The 14,732-nt window shown below is 37.2% G+C and overlaps 1 protein-coding gene across 2 annotated transcripts in view; it reads left to right on the plus strand.

Annotated features, from left to right (window-relative positions):
- The first annotated feature begins 3,751 nt into the window (after positions 1 to 3,751).
- stat6 (signal transducer and activator of transcription 6, interleukin-4 induced) overlaps positions 3,752 to 14,732 on the plus strand; it is a 47,473-nt gene continuing 36,492 nt past the window's right edge. The window contains exon 1 of one of the 2 annotated variants that reach the window (XM_038283123.1): positions 3,752 to 4,104. The gene's annotated coding sequence lies outside the window, so the exon portion shown is untranslated. The remainder of the gene's footprint in view (positions 4,105 to 14,732) is intronic. The other variant, XM_038283122.1, reaches the window with a different exon arrangement.

The following is a 14,732-nucleotide window of genomic DNA, read 5'->3' on the forward strand; positions in this document are numbered from 1 at the left end:
ACAGCCAGGTGAGGAAAAGCTGTTCTTATCTATCGATTCAGTATTTTTATCATACAGACATTAGGCTGTTGTTCTTGTGCTATGAGCTAGCTGCTAGCTAATGACTTTGCTAGCAAAGCAAGATAACTAAAAAACTTCCCTGTGTCGTGAATGATAGTAGGACATTCTTCAGTATTACTTATGCAATAGGGGCACATCGCCCGTCAAAAACCTATCATCTCCATAATGGATATATGTCTGATTTTCTAATTTCCTTTGCTGCATGATGTACATTGCATTTATTCTAGCATTAGGTAAATGTATCTTGAAGGAGAACTCATCCAGAACTACCATGATAGATATATGATAGATATAATGTATAAAGCTGGTGAAAACAAAACTGCGCAGCTTATGCAAGGAGGATCGGTTGTCAGACCTTCTTTTGTTGGCAATCGAGAAGGATGTGCCAATCATTCACAGTGAGGTCATTAACATTTTTAAAGACATGGCTAACAGAAAACTGCTGCTGTGAACAAAAGAGAACAAAAATAGCAAAAATGCTTAAAAGTTGGAAATTTGTTTTTAAACAGTAAAATCACCATGACGGAAAATACGTTTTTATAATCTTGGATTTAGTTTGGGGGAAAAAGAAAGGCAAGAGACTGAAATAAATAAGACATTGACCTTCACTCAACACAGAAAAGATGAGACAATGAGGAAAAAAAGAAAAGAGAAACTGACAAGAAAAAACGAAGAGGAAAGATTGAAGAAAATGTATATAGGTACTTACAAAATATACTAAGACACAAACAGAGTAGGCTTTTCTCATGGTGACATGCATTAATAAAATGTTTGCTTTTGTTCTTTTTTTTTCTGCAGTTCCACGTTAAAGTTTGATGCAGCAGCTCTGCTTTTCTCAATGGACCGTCTCCATCTCCACTGTCAGTGTCGCTACCCGATCCGTACCGGTAGCACGATCCGTACCATCAGCTCATTTGCGCCTGCGCGAACAGAATAACTTCTGGGTCGCCAAAAAATAATGTAATTACGGTACTGAAAAACTTTATTTAAATCCTTATATAATTAAAGAATACTAAACTACATCGTAAAGACAATATTGAAGACTTTTCTGGAAGAAATGGATGCTTTTAAATTCAATCCATTGTATTGCTTGACGTCATTTTTTCTGGAATAAAAATCCAAATTTTCGGGAAATGTTCCCTTATCAATGAAAAACTGCAGGTCACGAAAGGTAGCAGATTAATCCATTGTGGGATCAGTACTGCTGGAGTGCATAGTTAAGTACAGAGAAAATCAAATATTTAAACAAATTTAAATATATACGCTGTGTGACGTATATTTGCGCATGCTCAGAGCAGTCAAAGTAACTCACAAGGCGATTGAACTTTTTTATGTATTTCTGTTTTTTTATTTTTAGAAAATGCAATATTGACGAAAATACAAAAATATACAAAAAGAAACCCATGCCTCTAAAAAATACAAAAGAATAAAAAAGTAAGAAAACGGAAATATTTCCACCGGAAGTTATTCTGTTTGCGCACGCGCAAATGAGCTGATGGTACGGATCGTGCTTCCGGTACGGATCGGGTAATGACAGTCAGTACAGCAAACCAGGCAGACATTCTTTTTATAGATTACAGTACACTAAAAGGTTGCATTGTGCCCTTGTATGCATTTTTAACAGTTTAATTCTGTAAAGACAAAATATGTCTGGTGGTCCAGCTCTGATTTACATCTTTGGCTAAATTGCAGGTTTTAATATTGTAATACTTTCCTATAAGAAAATAGACCTGCAGAAAGAAATTACTAATAAAATATTTTACATATGCATAGTTCTATGTTCTATGTAGAGATTTCCCTTAGCTTTGATTGTATGTCTCACAATTTTGTAATTTATCATTGTTCATTAAACTCTGAAAGCTATGTGACTTTGTTAATATTCTGTCCTAAAATGCGATAAGATGTGCCCTTTATTTTTTGAGCACCTGCCCCTTTAGTGTAGGGTGACCAAACGTCCGTATTTCCCAGGACATGTTCGTATTTCACGTCCTGTCCTGGGCGTCCCGGGTTTTTTTTAGAAAGTGAGGAAATGTCCTGTTTTTTTAAATTACCTTCATTGGACCATTAAATTTACAGACCCTAGGGCACTGCGCACGACGCTGCGTGTGACGTAATCCCTGAGCCGCGCCAGTGCGGGCAGCCCTGTTCTTAATCAGAATATAGATAGCGTGGCTGTCAGTACGCCAACAACATGCAAAGGCACAAATGTATGTTTACCAATGATTTACAAAAGAGTTTCCCCCCTTTCAGACCGGATCGAGACAAATGGGAGGCCTTGTGCAGAGTGTGCAAAGCAGGCACATATGTCTCGGTGTCCAATGGAGGTGCAAGGGATCTAAAAAGCCACCTGGACTCCGAAAGTCAAGATATTCTATTGATATGTTTGTTCGTTTTGGTACATTTTGAGTTATTTTTGCTGCAAAAGAGGTATTTTCTTGTTAACTAGCTAATTTGTTAATTTATTTTTTCCAATGGCCTACAGAACAGACATTATGTCGTTCATTGCTGAGGCTGAGTATCATCATATTGGGAGTTGAGAGTTATTGTTAACGTTTATTGTTAACTGAGGGATGTTTAGATGAGACATTATTTCTTTCATTGTGCTATTCATTCATTACAGGAATGGTTAAGCATTTTTAATAAATACATTTTGAATAAAATTATCATTTGTTATTGGAGTTATTGCTGTTGACTTTTACTGAAAAGCATTTTTAATAAATCAACTGTTAATATCATGTTATTGTAGGATTACCTACGCCTATGCATGGGAACAGAGATCCCCCGCCGCCGCCCCCCGCTCCAAGGTGTCCTGGTTTTTCAAAATGAAAATATGGTCACCCTACTTTAGTGGTCTCTGCACGGCCCTGTCGCATTGTATAGTCTGGAGGCAGCGGGGATGAATGACCTGCATTAACGCTCCTTTCTGTGTTTTAACTTTGCTTCTGCGATTGTGTTATCCTTTGTACATATATATATATATATATATATATATATATATATATATATATATATATATATATATATATATATATATATATATATATATATATATATATATATATATATGCATGACAGCTGAAGTCTTTTAGTTTAGCAGGGTTATTATACAGGGTTATTGCACAGTATTATAAGTAGTAATTGCACATAATCTGGTGGCAGCAGGGGTGGATGACCTGCAGCAGCGCTCCTTTTTACAAACAGGGTGCATGCAGTAATATTTGCATCATGTATACACTTGACGCAATACAAACGCGACAGTTGGAGACTGACAAGCTGCAAACAGCAGGTTATATCCCCGCCTAATGAGCCTCCTTCAGCGGTTACAGTTTAGAGGAAACATCCGAGTAGCAGGCTCTGTCTGCAGCAGATATGGTATCATCTCTCTTACTGGAAGTCACTGTGGCACAATGACTCAACATTACTCCGCCTACGAACGTTTCTTTGGAAGTAACCAAACCAAGCCCTCCTCGGATACTTGAAGTTTCACACGTGTCACTAATAAAATCCACCCTGCTTTTAATATTATGATTAAATATTTGTAAAGGAGCCGTTAAATGGGGAGGGAATACTGTTTCTTTTAAGCACAAAAACTAAACAGAAAATAGGGTTCAGAGCAGATAGAAACTGCTCTAACGTCTCAGCTATGCGGTGAAAAAAAAAAATCTCTTCTTGATTCGTCACGTTGGCCAACAGGGCTGGATGTTTGTTTTGGCAAAGCGTTCATGAGAGGACTTGCTTTGAGTGTGAAGGCAGGAAATAAAGCACGCAACCCTGCTTAATGGCACATTGTGCGCAACAGGGAAGTGAACCTTGGCTGTCTTTCTGCGCTCGGCGCTGAATTTTATCCGCCCTGCTCTCGAAGCTGACTTTCTCTTCGCCAGAAATAAGGAAAAAAAACAAAAACAAACGACTTTTCTTCTTTTTGACTCCAAAGTAGACGTCAGGACTATGGCCTGCCAGTCGGAGAACTTCTAAGCAAAAGGAAAAAGAAAAGGCGACGACCTTAATAACTGTCCGTGTTTTGAAACCTAAACTTCACTCAAGGTAAGCTCAAATATAGAGAGCATATACTGTACTTGTGGCGTTTTTATTTTTAAACAAGGGCCCCTTTTTGCTTTCGGAGGCCTGCGTATGTTTGCGCGCAAGACGTGATGAAGGATGAAGGTTGTTTCTGCCATGTTTTTGATACAAAACAACTTCATGCAAAACAGCCAAACACAGTGTCCGTCTTTAAAAATGCGTTTTATCCTCTCATTAAATAAAAGAAAACAAAACAAAACCCTCACTTCTTTTTTATTCTTTACAAATAAAAGTCTTCTTTGCTAACTCAATTTACACCAACCTATGCCTTGGTCCCAGTGGTTTTATATTTGCTTTCACCTTAAGCTTAGTGATGTTTGTAAAACATTAAAAACAACACTAAACAGATTTAAAATGAATAATCTTAATATCCTGTCATTGAACTGTAATCCTTGTTGATCAAGGCCCAAGATCCGAGCACAACAGCTCTGAATATGTGGGATTATGAAACACAGACAGTCTTATGCTTCTGTCAAAAGTAAAAATTTGTATTTGGATAAAAAGCTTTGAAGCTATATAAACATGCAGGGACTAGTTCTTCAGAAGGAAGGATGGAGGCTATGCGGATAACATCATCAGCTCAGCTTCAGCCACGGAAATGCCTCTTTGAGTCCCTAAAGGATCAACTGGACTCTCCCCACTACTGTTCTGCTTGTCCATTTTCAGCAAAGAGGAAGAAGGAAGTCTCTGTTTCTCTTTCGAATCTAATTGAATCACTGAGTTTGGATTAGTTCTTGAGTACTGCTGCCTCTGCAGATGTATGTATTATAAATAAGGCTTTAAAATGATGGTTTAAAAAGTACAATAAGCACGTTGAATGACATCACTGGTGTTTTGGTTTGTTGTGAGTCAGAATTAGTATATTTTGATCGCTATACTTTTTCGTGATCTCTTTCTTCCCATTTTGCAGCTCTAGATGCAGTAGTTGGAATCAGGATTCTTCAATTATGATCTTTGTGAAAATATAGCAGCACAACTATCTTATTAAGAAAAATAAAAGAAAATGTTTAAAATACATACATGATCATTTGAATTTAGAACATAGTAATGTGGTATTTTGGTGTTTTGTTTGTATTATAGATTAGATAGAGTCTAATTATCAGTTATTAATTGATTAATAAGTCAGAAAATCTGCCCTGGGCTGCTTTAAAGACATACTGGTTATATCTATAATGATTTATATACATATAATAACCTATATAATAGGTGATACTCATTTGGCTTCCATACAACAGCTCTATTTCTCTTTGTTGGAGGTGACGTATAGAGGTATGCAAAGTATCTGCAGCCAACTCTATGCTCCATACATTCAGAGCTAGTGGTCATTTATTGCCTCACCAATGTTGCTGGCTGCATATAGTGCATTGCTCAAGGACGCAGGTGTGCTGTCAGTGCTGATTGCAGGAATCACAGCTGTAGATCTGAGAAAGTTGAAACAAATATGCGCTGTTGAAACTTTTGTTTAACCTTTGGGGAAATGTATATGCTCAACTGGCTGCTTCCTCAGATTAGAGGTATTACTGCCACTGTCCTTGTTCTTTGCATCACAAATATTGCAGTGAGGATAAGCTGCATTGCATTTTTGAAAAGTGGAGCCATACTCTCTACCACTCTGTTTAAGCAATGCTTGCTTTGTTTTTGGAAGCAGCCAACACATTTGTGTTGAGAATGGGAGACTCCCCCCACACTTCCAGTCCCTCTGTGTTCCAGTGATGCGTTTAGGAACCAAAACTTGCTATTGTGTAGTTTTACCTGAATAGATACTCAGAATTTGGTTGTTACCTATAAAAACACTGAACTTGGTACTAAAAACAGTTAGAACTTTTCAAATTTAACCATTTAAAACCTAGATTTACTTTAGTGACATAGGGGGTTTTAGAGTTCACCTTAAACGTCATATTTTTTATACTTCTCTTTCTGCAGATTCAAAACATTATTTTCTTCAAAAGTATTTTCAGTAAGTGATTTGTTTTCTTATCTCAAATCTACTTTTAAGTCATCACATAATAAGCAGACAAGGATGTAGGTGAAATGGAACATTTTTACTCCATGAGTTAAAATCTTCTGATCCCGGAAGGGCTGTATGATATGACTGAAAATGTATCATCATAAAAGCCTTTCATATCAGTTGATATTAATAACTGCTTTTTGTTTTGTTTTCACCATTTAAAATTAGAACAAGGGATGAAAGGCCAAAATTGAATTGCTACACTAACCCTATTTCAACATAGTCTTTAACAATTAAAAATAGATCAGCCCTACCACCGTTACCCCTCATGGCTAAGAGGCGAGCCCTCTGGGCCTGTGAGAGGTTAAATTAATTGATGTGCCTACATCCCCCAGAATGCTGTATGGTTCTGAGTCCAAATTCAGGGAAATTATAGAGAGTTTGGTGGACATATTTTCTTCAGTTATTGAGATTTCAGGTGTTTATTTCCTAGCCTTCGCTCCAGGCCATTCTGTTTAAGAGACACTGTATCTTGACTCATAAACAGCGATTTGAACCACAGATATTTTAAATCAAAGCAGCTACTAGCATTTTGCACAACCAGCGGGTGCAACCTAGACAGTTTGTGACAGGGCAACACAGAGACATACAACTATGCACATACACACTCAAGCCTTATGGCAATTTAAAGAAGCCAATTAACCGAACAGCCATGTTATTGGAGTAGTCAGAGATAACCCACGCATGCACAGGGAGAACATGCAAACTCTGTGCAGAAAGACCCCTGGCCGGGAATCAAACGCACAACTTTCTTGCTGCAAGGCAGCATTGCTACCCACTGTGCCAAGGTGCAGCCGAAACCAAAGCTGAAGCCACTGTGAAACCCAACATGTGGTACCGCTTTAGAATCCGGTGATCCCAAAGAAAGCAATCATCAACTTAATTGTAAGCCAACCAAACACCATTACCTAATAATCTATCATCAATTAGATTAAATCATTTTCCCTTCTTACCTTGTTTTAATCTTCTGGTTTTCTAAAACACATTCTATCGTGGCATATATAGACTAATTTTCTCCATAACACTCCACGGAAAAATAATATCCATTTGTATTTCCCATAAAATATGTTCAAGTGTTGTACTAATCAACCAAAGTTTCTTTTTTCCATGCAAAAATAAAAAATATAAGGATAAAAACACATATTCCATGTGTGTAATGAGGTATATCCACAATCTTAGATTATCTATGTTATGTAGGCTCATTCACTAATCAGTTTGCTCCAAAAAGTGCATATTTTTGTTCTCAGTATAGAGAAAATGTTAACATTACAGTTTGTATGCATATCACCAGAAGCTAAAACATCTCAGCTTTCAAATGAGATAAATCACAAACATGTAGGACTTATTATATTATTTACAGGTCAGTGTCATTTGGGTATGCAATGCATTTGTGCACAAGCTCTAAGAAGGTGGGAGCTGAGGGGTTTAAAGTGTTGAAGCTGTAAGTTGCATAATAACTCGATTCTGCAGATGAATTATTAAAGGACCCAATCTAATATGCTTTTGTCTATGCAAATAGTTAAGCTAAACTGAAATCCAGATGAAAAAGAGGAAAAACACAAGTGACAAGGTGGTTTCTGTAAAAGGTCATGCAGGATGTTGGTTTTTCTTAGTATATTGTGTAAATAGTTTTCTCTTGCCAGAACATACAGTATCTGAAGGTGAAAAAACCCGTTGGGACACTTCTAGGGGCAGCATATTTCCTAGTAATCTGTTTATTATGTGCAAGTACCAACAGTTCTTCATATGTTTGAAGCAATAATGGCGAATCTTCAGAGAAACGAACACAATTCTTATGTTTTTTTGGCCTTTTCTGTGGGGTTTGACTTATGCATGCATGTAGCCATAACTAGAGATATAGGTGCTTCGGGTAAAACAGCAAACTAAACAAACATGTCATTTCCCATTTTTAATAAGAAAAAGAATATTTAAGTAAAATCCACAAAATACATTGTTTCATTTAAGGTGGTTTTGTTTCTATTTCACTTTTTTCATCATAAAATAACTGCTTAACCTAAGCATTTCCTGTATTGGGATAAAAGATTTTAAAAGTGTTTGTTTGGCATGGTAATTTAACTGGTATGTAGGCGTTCAAGCCCTAACCCAGACCCAAGTTACAGTGTTAAACAGCAAGCTAAAGTTTGTTCAAATATATAGGCTTGCTCAAATATTTTTGGCCTAAGAGCAACAATGATTAACCTCAGTAAAATGTTAAACATTTAAATGAAATGTCAAACTTTGCAGGGAAGTAGTAGCCTAATGGTTCTGAGTTCAAGCCCCACTCCCACGGACTGCCACTCTTGGTCTCTGAGCAAGACCCTTAAACCCACACTGCTTCCCAGGCGCCACACAGTGGCAACCCAGTGTTCCCAAAAGGGATGGGTTAAAATGTAGAGGTGAATTTCTGCAGCGTGAGATCAATATATTATTATTATTATTGAGTGCTGTAGTTGTCATAAAAAAAGACATGAGTCAAATAGATGTCATAAGTCCCTGAAAGGGATCATTATGGCAAATAAATAATTACATCTTTGGGATGCTTTGAAAGTATGTTTTTTTCCAAATTTAATCAAAGACAACACCACCCTGCATAAGGAAATTGCAAACACAGCTGTTTACAACTTTATCAAAGCTTCTTTAAGCTGTTCGAGAATGACAGTAATTTATTTCCTGGAGTTTTACCATAGTCTGTTGATAGTGATGATATTTATTAGCTAAATCATGGGATGTCTGTAGACACACTGCCTGGCCCAAAAAAAATTTGCCACCTGGATTCAACTAAGCAAATAGGTACGAGCCTCATATTGGATAATTACTGCATGGGCGATTATCTTTCAGCTTGCAACAAGTTATTTAACCCCAACTGGTGCAATGACTTGCTTCTCATTTCCTAAACAAGCGTGTTTTGACCCTTTGACCCTTCTCAAACAACTGTTTGAGATTTGCAAACCTTTGCCAGCGGGAGCTGCTAATCATGTACCATGTTTTCCATGGGAATCCGTTGTAGGTCTACCTGATCTGTAAAAGAAGCACGATCTGTACCATCGGCTCCTTTGTGCATGCGCAAGCAGATATTCATCCAGATCGTCATAATGTAATTGTGGTACTAAAGGTATTTATTTCTATCCTTAAACCACTAAAGAAGTCCAATCTTTAAAACATTTTTAATGACCTTTCTGAGATACTTTGATGCTTTACATTTTCTCCATTAAACAGCTTCTCTGAATTAATTGGATATGGTTAGAGTTTTCTGAAAAATATGGTTAAACAATGTTTATCTTTTTTGTTTTTGTTTTGTTGTTTCTTTCTTTAGATCATGCACTATATACCATAATGTTGACACGACAGAGGAAAGAAAAACTCAAAAAGACTAGATTTATTTTTCAATCCAAAGCCGAAAGGAGTAGCATTGGCTCCCCTTTCTGGTACTGATCGGGCAAAGAAGAGTTATAAAACAGAAAGGATTTTAAGGCATTTTTTTTTATTCAAGAAATACATTATTAACCTTTAACACATTATAGTTTAGCAAACTTACAATTTTTAAGGGGGGGAACACATAATTTAGGTTGTTTTTACAAGGTAAAACCGAGGATGCATATACAGTATCTGGTGGTACATGCGCAAATGAGCTGAGTGGGCGGATCATGCTACCAGTACGGATCGGGTAGTGACAGCAGGTTCCAGATCGGCTCGGGTGGTCAGATCTGCTCGGGGCCCTGCCCCTTCTTATAACGTCATCTTATGGCAATGCCGCTCCGACAAACTGTATTGCACCCATTTCTTATAAATTAGATCTCTTTTGGAGTCTTAAAATATTACCTGTATTTGCTGTTATTTTACATACTTGCGTAGAGATTTTAGACAAAGAAAACAGTTATTCTACTTGTAGAAGATGAACGGTTGTTCACACACAACACAAACACAAAGTTATAAGTGTCAGGTTTGGTTGAGGTTTCAAATGGACCAAAATGAATAACAAAAGAGTAACAGAAGCAAAATTCCACAAAATCCAAAAATACTGAAAACCAGAAATACTGACAACAAGAGGGCAAAGAAATGACAACAAACCAGCAGTAACTGAGCAGGAAGTGTATATACGGGAGAACAGGAACAAAGACCAGGCTAATCGGCAGATCGGGAGCAGGTGTGGACAGAGGAGTCTAGAAGAGAGCTAGAAAAAAGAAGACTAGCACAAGAGAACTCAAATACAATCAAATATAACTAGAACCACAAAATGGAAGTGAAATCAATGAAAACTCAAAGATAAAACTTAAACAGAACCAAAAGCATGACAATAAGTGGTGAGCTTAATATGGCTAACTGAGTGAGCTAAAATAGCCTAACCTGTTAGCTATTGAGAACAGCTCTACCCAGCTCTCTCCCTTTATACCACGGTCTTGCAATTACTTTTTTCACCATAAAAAGATTTTTTCAGCTTTGTTATCAATCAGGTAAAACTTCATCAGTCGTTATACCCGTTAACACTACAGATTCTCCCAACTCGGCTCACGGATGCTGCATTATGTTATTATCATTGTCTAGGTAACCACAATGTTTTAGGTCCCGTGGCCTAAGTCCCGTGGCTGGACATTCAGCCAATCATAAAGCTTAACGTCTCAACGTGGCATGCACAGGGCCAGAGCAGATCTTGTAGCTACACTTTCCGTGTAATTTCATTTTTCGTAGGTACTGCATGCTGAGGGGTGTGAAAGCCAAAAATGACTTAATTTGGCTGTGTAGATCTCGCAGGTGTGTCAAGCATAACTCAGGCTTTAGTCATATCGCCAGACTTTGAAACCAGATACTAGATGTTAAGCATTAAACATTGTTTTGCAGTCGTGCTTATAAATAACCGGTTTAACAACCAGCATTGTGACGGGTCAAATGGAATATTATCTGGTGAAATCCCAGAGCTTTTTTGTCAGCATGCCATTTAAATTTCACGACCAACAGCATCCAGCTGCGGTCATCTCAGTGTTACTGTGATGGAAAAAAAATATGCTGTAACATATGCTTGTTAGGCTCTTGGGAGAAAGTTCTATAGAACATATGTTCTGATGAAGAATAGTTTTTGCTTAATCTGGTTAACTTCTTCATTGTAAGCTGCAATATTCTAGCAGTTTAATAACAGCTGAAAGTAGAATCCTTATGTGTAACTTAGCAAAGCATTGTAAAAAGATGGGCAACTACTGTTTATTTCACCTTTTAAAAACTAGAATGATAAGGTTTACAAGTAGGAAAATTAATTCCGGCTTCCTGTGTCCATGCATTTAATGTGTAAATCATTACATGACAGTCAGATAAGTAGCAGGTTTGACTTTGGTTAAAATTATAGATACATCTTACATTTGTAGTAATAGCAACTTTTAGGTGAGCCTTAGCAGTTCCTAGCAGGAAATAGTAATTATCTTAATTCCCATTAAGGGTTGGTGTTATCAAATGGTCTGGAGGATGCGATAATGGGCATCATAGTCCAAGGACCTGAACCCTATGATAATCTTCTATGGAATTTGAGAAAAGACATTGGCAGCATGCATAATGATGAATATTGGTGGCGCTAGAGGTTAAGATTCCTCAGTAACACTCTCAGCAGCCGGTGTGGATATCAATCACATTTGCAAAGGTCATGAAACCAAAAATACTCTCTACTCACCACTTCTAGTCAGATGCTAGTTGTCAAGTATTTTTGTAAATTTAAGACTGAATTCATCACTTAATGTGTTGTATTTGAAGATTAATTTTAAACCAGTTGTGTTTGTCTAGTTAAATTGACCTGACAACATGCTAGGTCATATCACTGCCTGTTGACCAAACTTGAATTTTAGGTTTTGATCATGTGAATATTTAATTATTTTCTTGGGGGGCAAAGCAAAAAATAAAATTTAACCGAGTTAGAAAATTCTTAACATGAGTAGTTACCTCATACTTAAGACACTACTTGGTGTGTAATCATTAGTTCATTGTACTAGCTTTTCAAATCACAATTGTATGTGTGATTATAAAAAAGCTGATGTAATTTCGTTCAGATGCTTATGACTAGGGATGGGCGATATGGGCTAAAAAATTTATCACGATAATTTCTAGGTTTTACCACGATAACGATAAGTGACGATAAAAAACAAAACAAAAACACAATATCGGCCTAATGTATGAAACCAATCAAACAAGCCTGAAATATGAGAACTAATTTCACATTTATTTAAATGCTACACAGCAAATATAACTTGGCTTATAAAAGTTGCAAAGTAGTGCAACTGTAAATACAACCTGATAAATTGAGAAACAGAACTTAAAAGTATTTTACTGAAAACTAAAACTAATCAGTAATCACCTCCTAAGATAAATAGATGTGTAAATTACCAGTTGCTGGAACATGCCATATATTGGATAAATAAATACCAGTGCAAGTTCTAACATACTTTAGACTCACTTCACTAAAAAGGGCGACAGTGGCGTTGGATGGAGGAGTTTGCCCTGTAATCGAAGGGTTGACGGTTCAAGCCCCGACTCCGGCTTTCATTGTCGTTGTGTCCTTGGGCAAGACACTTCACCTGCATTGTCTACTGATGGTGGTCAGAGGGCCCGGTGGCGCCAGTGTACGGCAGCCTCGCTTCTGTCAGTGACCACAATGTAGCTTGCCACCATCAGTGTGTGAGTGTGTGTGTGAATGGGTGAATGAATGTAGTGTAAAGCGCTTTGGTCAAGTCTCCTAACTTGAATAAAGGCGCTATATAAGTACATGCCATTTACCATTACCAAAAATAAAATTCAAATGTTATATCAACCTGTAACAACATTTTTTGCTGTTGGGCTACAAAAATGTGCAAATGGCATGATAAATAAAGGGGAAAAAAAACGAAAAATCTAAATACTAAAATAGAAATAAATAATTTCAATAAATTCCAACAAACATGTAAAACCTGAAATACTTCTTTGTGCAAGAATGTACAAATAAGACTAGCAGGATCATCAGCATGCTAAACAATGAAATAAAAATAAATAATATCAAAAAATTTAAAAAGAATATAAAAACTGAAATACCTCTCTGTGCAACCCTCCTTCTCCACAGATTGAAGCGGCAAAATATCTTTAGCCAGGCAAAACACAACGGCCTCTGTTAACTCTTTCCATCGCTTGCTTTGGCTGTCATATGGTGTGGAATAAGCAAACGCGTCGGCAAGTTTTATTTGAGTGGCAGTCGGTTTCTTAACAGAGGTTTTCGAAGTCGAGGCTTCTGCTGCATCGCAGCACATCTTCTGACTAGCATCATATTCCGGTTTGTGTTTTAGGTGGTGAAATAAATTGGTAGTGTTGCTGTCCTTTGTCGTCACAGGTTGTCTGCCAACTTTGCATATTACGACTTTCTCCATATCAGACTTTTTAAATCCAAACCAGTTCCAGATAATGGAGCTGGAGCCTCTTTTAGGAACCAGGTCTTGGGGCACGTCTCCTCCACCTTCCGCCATGCTTGTTGTTTGCACATGGCTCGCACGTGAGTTGGGCTGCAGGTGTGTCACGCGCAGTATACGTCACAGGCGGGAGTTTATCATTTTTATCGCGAGATGACAAATTGTTACCCTGAGGAATTTCTTTGACGATATATCGCACACGATAACATATCGCCCATCCCTACTTATGACACACAACCACATAACCGAACCGTAGTCTGAGTTCTGCTGATCACTTCACTTAGTTGTCATTGTGGTTGTTAGATCAAAAGGAGAAGAAGTGGATCGGCTGAAGGAAGTAACTGACTCAATGTTCAGAGGCTGCTGTTAAATGTTAAATTTTGCAATGTCTGGTTTTTCATAATGAAGTCTTTTTTTTATTCTTTAAAAGACACTAGCTCTAAGCTTATGTACTTATTTTATAAGAAATGTTTTTCTTAAAGATTTCTCATGAGTTGGACATCATCACATTATGACGTCTCTTCATTGTTAATCCCTTATCTGGAAAACCAATCTCCTGTCTTCTGTTTCTTAAAACCTGGCAGAGTTTGCTAATGCAACCAGTCAGGCCAGTATAACAGCATTACTTCATCAATTTTGACAACTCAACCATATAGTTGGTATTGTATTGGAGACCAATAATTTATTTGTCACAATAGGCTGGCTCAAGAACAGTAGAATAGGAACCAGTTATGCTGCAAAGGTGGTCAATTTCTGATACCGTATGAGGGACCAAGACGGTCAAGCATGAGAACACAGTTGTGATTACAAAGAACAATGGGCTCTATTTCCCCAAAGTAACAAAAATCCAAACAATAATTACAGTGCCCTAAAAAGAGGTCAAATGAAGAGACTAACTTAATACAAAAAATACCAAGGTTAAGCAGGGCAAAACCTCAAACTAACTGCACAAGCAAACAAAGGGGACTTAAATACTGGACTTAAATACTGGCTGATCAGATCAAACCAGACATACAAGCTGTGGGAAAGGTAGGGAGAACATCTACAGAAATTTAACGCAAATAACTAAACAGTTAGTTTAAAGAATAAACTTAAATTACTAATTGCTAGGGTTGCAACTAACAATTATTTTGCAAATCAATTAATCTTTTATTATTTCTTCGATTAATCAATTA

This window comes from Cyprinodon tularosa, unplaced genomic scaffold (assembly GCF_016077235.1).
Source record: "Cyprinodon tularosa strain WSP-4 unplaced genomic scaffold, ASM1607723v1 ctg19, whole genome shotgun sequence".
NCBI classification, from domain to species: Eukaryota; Metazoa; Chordata; class Actinopteri; order Cyprinodontiformes; family Cyprinodontidae; genus Cyprinodon; species Cyprinodon tularosa.